Source organism: Eumetopias jubatus, unplaced genomic scaffold (assembly GCF_037043125.1).
Source record: "Eumetopias jubatus isolate StellerSeaLion01/CBP00866 unplaced genomic scaffold, mEumJub1_p1.0 scaffold_14, whole genome shotgun sequence".
Taxonomy (NCBI): Eukaryota; Metazoa; Chordata; class Mammalia; order Carnivora; family Otariidae; genus Eumetopias; species Eumetopias jubatus.
This window is the reverse complement of record NW_028274820.1, coordinates 97,177,724-97,184,883: the sequence shown is the minus strand read 5'-3', so window position 1 is coordinate 97,184,883 and position 7,160 is coordinate 97,177,724. Positions and strand designations below refer to the sequence as shown.

Sequence of the window (7,160 nt, the reverse complement as noted above, 5' to 3'; positions counted from 1 at the left end):
TCTTTCTTCTTCTTCTGGGATCCCAATTATTCTAATGTTGTTTCGTCTTGTCGTATCACTTATCTCTCAAATTCTGCCCTCGTGATCCTGTAGTTGTTTCTCTCTCTTTTTCCCAGCCTCTTTATTTTCCATCATTTGGTCTTCTATATCACTGATTCTCTCTTCTGCCTCATTTATCCTAGCAGTTAGTGCCCCCATTTTTGATTGTACCTCATTAATAGCCTTTTTGATTTCAACTTGGTTAGATTTTAGTTCTTTCATTTCTCCAGGAAGGGTTTCTCTAATAACTTCCACGCTTTTTTCAAGCCCAGCTAGTATCTTTAAAGTCATGATTCTGAACTCTAGGTCCGACATCGTACTAATGTCCATATTGAGTAGGTCCCTGGCAGACGGTACTACCTCTTGTTCTTTTTGCTGAGGTGAATTTTTTCATCTTGTCATTTTGTCCAGAGGAGAACAGATGAATGAGAGAACAAAATGCTAACAGGTTAACAACGTCCCCAGCAAATATACTCTACACAAATCAGAAAAGACCTGAAACCAGGGGAAAAGAAAGGGAAAGAAAGAAAAAAGAAAGAGGAAAAAGAAAAGAAAAAGATAAAAACAAACAAAAACAGAACAATACAAAAAAACCGAATATGATCAAATATGATCAGGCTGGTGCATAGATCAGTGCCACATACTAGATTTGGGGCGTATTTTGGTCTGTTAGAAAAAGGTGCCTCCTACAATTTTGAAGGAAGAAAGACATAGATGTACAAAATAAGGGTTGATACAATGAAGGGATGGAAGATGACTGTAAAGATGAAAATTATAAAAGATTTTATAAAAGGAATTGATACGATAAGAAGTTGTTTGAAAAAAGAAAGAAGATTTTTAAAAAAGGGAGAGAATGTGATCAGGCAGGAGACTAGAACAAAGCCATACACTAGTGACTTAGGGTATATTTTGATCTGTTAGAAGAAACTGTATCTCGAATTTTAAAGGGAGAACAACTTATATATCTATGCCAAAAATAAGGGTAACTACTATGAAGGGATAAAATATGACTCTAAAAATGAAAAATAAAAAATGTTTTTTTAAAAAAAGGATTGATAGGGGCGCCTGGGTGTCTCAGTTGGTTAAGCAACTGCCTTCGGCTCAGGTCGTGATCCTGGAGTCCCGGGTTCGAGTCCCACATCGGGCTCCCTGCTCAGCAGGGAGTCTGCTTCTCCCTGACCCTCCCCCCTCTCATGCTCTCTCTCTCCCTCTCTCTCTCATTCTTTCTTTCTCAAATAAATAAATAAAATCTGTTTAAAAAAATAAAAAATAAAAAAGGGATTGATAAGATGTTGGTTGAAAAAGGGAAAAAGAAAAATTCAAAAAAAAAAACAGTTAAAAAAATTAACTTTGAAAAACTAATGAATCATGGTAAAAAAGCCATGAATTCTATGTGCAGTATTCCCCTAGTGCTGGAGTTCTCCCGTTCTCCTTGATTGGTAAACTTGGTCTTGGCTGGCTGTTCGTGCTGATCTTCTGGGGGAGGGGCCTGTTGCCGTGGTTCCCAAATGTCTTTGCCGGAGGCGGAATTGCCCCGCCCTTGTTGGTCTGGGCTAAGCAAGCTGCTCGGGTTTGCTCTCAGGAGCTTTTGTTCCCTGAAAGTTCTTGGCACAGCTTTGGAGGACCAGGGTGAAAATGGTGGCCTCCCAATCTCCACCCGGAGGAGCTGAGAACTCGGGGCCCTGCTCCTCAGTGCGCCCCCAGAGAAAAACAGTCAATCCTGTCTCCCCGGTCTCCGGCCACACTGCATGCTCACCGGCCTGTGACTGAGCATTTCTATCTCTGGCACCCGACCCCATGTGGAGTCTCCAAACCCAGCAGATCCCTGCAGTGCACTCCATACAGGAAGACTTCTGCAATCACCCCAAAGGCTCATGACCTGAGAAACTGATCATTCTGCATTTTAATTGCTTCATCATCTATCATCCCTGCTATGTAGTTATATTATGGTCAGGAATGATTCATATTCACTATTATGCCTCAAAAACCATTCAATGTTACAAACACATACTAGACTCTCCATTAATATTTCTTGAATTAACACTAAGAGAAATTTAGCCCACTAGCATTGACATCTTTTGACAATCTGCCTATATCACACATTTTAGAACTGGATTATTTTAAATTAAAATATTAAATGGGCTTTGGATTAAATGAAACTTCAACCTCTTGTCACTGAGAATGTGTGATAATGTGTTCAGAAAGGGGAGAACTACAAATCCACTGGCTTACACAAGACACCAGAAGAAAAGATTTTGAGATTTTTTTCAAGGGGATGAGAAGATGAGCTACTATCCATTCTTTCTCCTCTTTCCCCTTCTTCACCCATTGTACAATATTTCTTCCCCTTTTTGCTCCTTACTTAGGTGTTTTCTCAGAGATGAGGTCCATTCTCACATATTTCACCTCCCTAATTTACAAAGATCAGCCAGAGCCCTGTTGTGTGGGGGAGGAGGGATGGGAGAAGGTGTTCAGACAGAGACTAGAGGGAAACACTGCACAGCTGATCCAACTCTCCTGATTCCCAAAATACATATTGAAATTGTCTGATCTTTCAGTGGCTTTGGCTTAGAAACCTAACCTTTCTCAGATTAACTATATCTTTTATATTTTATATATTAGTTCGTATTTTATGTGCTTATTGTTTCTAAAGTCTCGGAAAAGAGGTTATGGATTTTTCAGAAATTGGACAGTTTTAATATTTAAATGGTACCTCTTACATATGCGGTAAAATTCCTCTCAGATTGCTTGTATGCTATCAAGTCGTGCCCCAGACAAGACTTTTCCTTGTCCAGTAGTAGCCTGTACAAACAGCTTCAGTTATATTCCTATCACTGAAAGACCTTCAGTTGATGTTCCTCTCCTGAGGTACCTCCAGCACTCAGACAAGATGCTATGTGCATGGTTAGTGGTCCAGCACAAACACACCGTAACAGCCTTGATAGCATCTCCCTCCTCAGAACAGGGACTCACAGTTACTGGATGTGGATACATATGCTGTGCAGTATTTTGAGTCCAAAATGTGAAGATGCTTTTTTTCTCAGTGGAAACACAGTAACTTCATACAAAATTTGGACGAGTAAGAAGCAGTGGTCCAAAGTAAGATCCATTAATAGGTCCACAATTACAAACAATGTGACAAATCAAAACAGCAAACTGTACTCTCAGGCCATATGAATAAAGATTGAGTAAGGGTAGGAAGTCCAATTACAGCAGTGCTCAACTCCACTGAATATGCTACTGTGACATAAGAATATATCCACACCCCACACTTCAACCCAACCTCCAGCCTCCTGCCCAGCATCACCAGGACATGTGTCGTCATCTCCTTCCTGGTTGCCAGGGCAATGCAGGTGATGCCTGCCATATCTGAGTTAAGTGGGAGAAAACACAGGCAAAGCTCCTTTCTCTAAGTGATGCTCAGGATTCATCAAGTTGCCAGTTTTGATGTTATTCCAGATAATTGCCCTAATAGTTTCTGCCAGGCCCCCTTCACTTCCTTATTCCTTAGACTATAAATCATGGGGTTCAGCACAGGCATCAAAATGGCATAAAAGACAGATATCAACTTCTCCTGAAGGACAGCGGGGCTGGATATAAGTGAAAATGGCCATGCCGTAGCACAGGACAACCACTGTGAGGTGAGAGGCACAGGTGTGGAAGGCTTTCTTTCTCCCCTCTGTGGACCGGATCTTTAGGATGATGGAGATGATCTGGATGTAGGACAGGAGAACCAGGCAGAAAGGTGTCATCAGCAGAACAATGCTAGAAACCATGATTGCGATCTCATTGGAGGAGATGTCTACACAGGCCAGCTTGATCACAGCTAGGATTTCACATGATATGTGATCAATATCCTTGTTTGAGCACATGGGCAGCTGAAAGGTGATTACAGTCTGCATGAGAGAGTTGACAGAACCACTGACCCAGGATGTGATGGCCAACCTAGTACAGAGGGCTTCCTGCATGATGACCGAGTATCACAGGGGGTCACACACAGCCACATAGTGGTCATAGGCCATCACAGCCAGTAGAACAAACTCAATCCCACCCAAGCCCAGGGAGAAAAATAACTGGGCTGCACAGCTCACAAATGGGACTGCTTTATCTGCTGCAAGAAAATGCACCAGCATCTGAGGAACGATGCTTGTGGCATAAGAGACATCAATGAGGGAGAGGCTGGTGAGAAAGAAGTACATGGGAGTGTGGAGTCAGCTGTCCAGTCTGATGAGAAGAACGATGAGGAAGTTCCCCAGCACTGTCACCACGTACGTGATCAAGGAAAGGATGAAGAGGGAGACCTGTGTGTCCCAGTCACTGGACAGGCCAAGGAGAATAAACTCTCTCACCCAAGTGTGGTTATCTGTGTCCATTAAAAAACATATGACTGTCAATCTGCAGAAGGAGACAGAAATAGCAGAAACTATTGAATTAAAGAAGCATAAATATAACTTCTTAAAAGAATGCATATTTAATAAGACCTGTCAGCCTTAGCCAGATGCTTCTGATCATGCATGCACCATGATGACAGGCTTGATCCTAATATGCATTATATCTATTTTACATAAAAGAGACAAGCCATTCCTTTAAAATGAGAAGATAGTCTTAGGGATTTCATGGAGACCTGGAGATAAGGCAGTGTGATTTTAGGAGCTTTATATCTTTTTAACTTACCATAGTTTCCTGGTCAAGACAGGATTATAGGAAACAGTGGGGGATCAAGAGATAGACAATGAAGACAAGCATGATTCAAAGTTCAAGAACAACTTTACATATATCTACTACACCACACATGATAAAAAGAATAAACAAGTTACAAAAAAAATGAGAGAAATTTTCAGATGTGGCAGGTGTATAGTATAAATACGGCTAGTGTTTCATGGGCAGATCTGGAATTCGAGAGTCTGGATATGAATCTTCTCTTATGACATATCTGATATGTGATTAGGTTAGAGACTTAAGCTTTTATACACGAAATGTGATAATGTTGCATAACTCACAAGTAGATTTAAGGTCAAATGTAGATAATTTATTAGAAAGTTGCTTATAAACTGTTACTGGTAATGGAACTTCAGCAGTATTCAGTGCTAGGTACCCTAACATGAGCTTCTCTCCTGGAGAGACATAGAAACAAATGTACTTTGTCCTCACATCCCCTCTGCCCTATGCTCAACACTAGAATAATCATCCTAAAATGCAAATTTAATCAGACTACTTTCATGCACATACAGAGTTGGGATGTCTAACTGCCTACAGAATTAGGAACATCATAGACAGAGAAGTGTCCAAATACTCATTAAGGAGGACCTGCTCGATCTTTTCTTTTGGGAATTTTATCATTTATTATTACAGGTATGTTTTATTTTTTTATTTTTTTTTAGAAACAGACATTTTTTTATTTTTTTTAAGATTTTATTTATTTATTTGACAGAGAGACACAGCGAGAGCAGGAACACAAGCAGGGGGAGTGGGAGAGGGAGAAGCAGGCTTCCCGCTGAGCAGGGAGCCCGATGCGGGACCCGATCCCAGGACCCTGGGATCATGACCTGAGCCGAAGGCAGACGCTTAACGACTGAGCCACCCAGGCAGCCTACAGGTATGTTTTAGAGCAAAGTGTTTTACTAAAGCATCCTGCTAATACTTAAATGCTTTGCAAAGATATGTCAACTAATTATTTTTAACCCATCAAAAGTATATTTACTTCTATCACCAGGCTATACGCAAACAATGAATCATGGAACAGTACATCAAAAACTAATGATGTAATGTATGGTGATTAACATAACATAATAAAAAAACTATATTTACCTCTAAAGTCAACTGCCTTGATTTTAAAATAATTTAAATTCAAAATTATTGATATCCAAATATGCCTGTTTTCTAGAGTTTCCTCTTGGACTCCTGGGAGATTAAGAAAATAGAAATAGCATCTATATTTGAAAAGCCAAATGAAGGAGGAAATATGGGTCGGTCAGGTGATTTTTAAGACCTACAGTGAACACTATTTCCACATTATTTTGGATCAGCTTTCAGCTAAATAGAACTGGATTCCTAGTCTGTCCTCAGATGCACAATGCAATAATTGGTAGATAGTGTGCTACAGATCTAAATCTTTTGTGTTAGAAAAATACAGCTTGGTGTTAGTGTTAGAAAGATAGAGTTGAGAAGTCAACTCCAATGGATTAGGGGGATATCACACTATCCCCAAACTTGTGCTATTCATTGATGTCAACAGGTAAGACACACTTTTGAGATTATTTGCTCCATTTGTTTTTCAGTAGAAACAAGATGCCCAAATCCTTCTCATATGTGACTAGGGACACAACTCTTGTATAAAGCCAGGTATGAACAATGAACACAGCTAAGAACCAGTGTGGATAGCTCCTCCTGTACAACACTGTTTTGTGTTTTCTTCTCAGTATTTGTCTCAACCCCAGCTGCTCTTTTTGTAGGTACTTACTGTTCCATTAATACATAATAATTAATAAATAAATAATAATAAAATCCTGTTTTACATCTTGGGTCATATCTTCCTCATACTCAACAATCCTCAAGCCACACCTTTCTATGTATATTTTGAGAATTGTTTACTCACAACTCAACAATTTATGCTGCCTATTCAGAACATAGCATTTAAAAATGATACACCTGTGTAGTTCATCTCCTTAGACCTGAGAACTATGCAGGAAAGATTTTCAGATTCTTAGGTTCTGTGAATTGTGATGGATATAGGATGGGTACTGGAACCATAACAAAGAGAACACAAAGTGATACAATATGAAGGTGCCACTGAAATATTCTGTTACAAATTTTCTCCTGCTTGCCCTATCATGAATGCTTGAAACTCCAGTAATAGTAATTTATCCCTTTTCTGTTGAAATTGTCCTCTTTGTGAATTTTGCATATGTGATTATTCTAAATGGGACTTTTAAAATATAAATTACCTAACCTTTTTGTGCCTTTAAAATGGGTCACATTGCAGTTGATAACTGAGACCCTTACAGATAGAGGAGGGATCAGGAATGACACTGAAATTAGGGAAAATCAGGTCTCAGGCATGGATGCAGACAACGCTTCATTGTTAAAATAGAACCTTTGACCCCAGTTAAAGTACCTCCATG

General features: G+C 39.7%; 1 pseudogene; it reads right to left on the bottom strand.

Annotated features, from left to right (window-relative positions):
• Positions 1 to 3,469: 3,469 nt before the first annotated feature.
• Positions 3,470 to 4,412, bottom strand: LOC114211772 (olfactory receptor-like protein OLF3; annotated as a pseudogene).
• Positions 4,413 to 7,160: the final 2,748 nt, after the last annotated feature.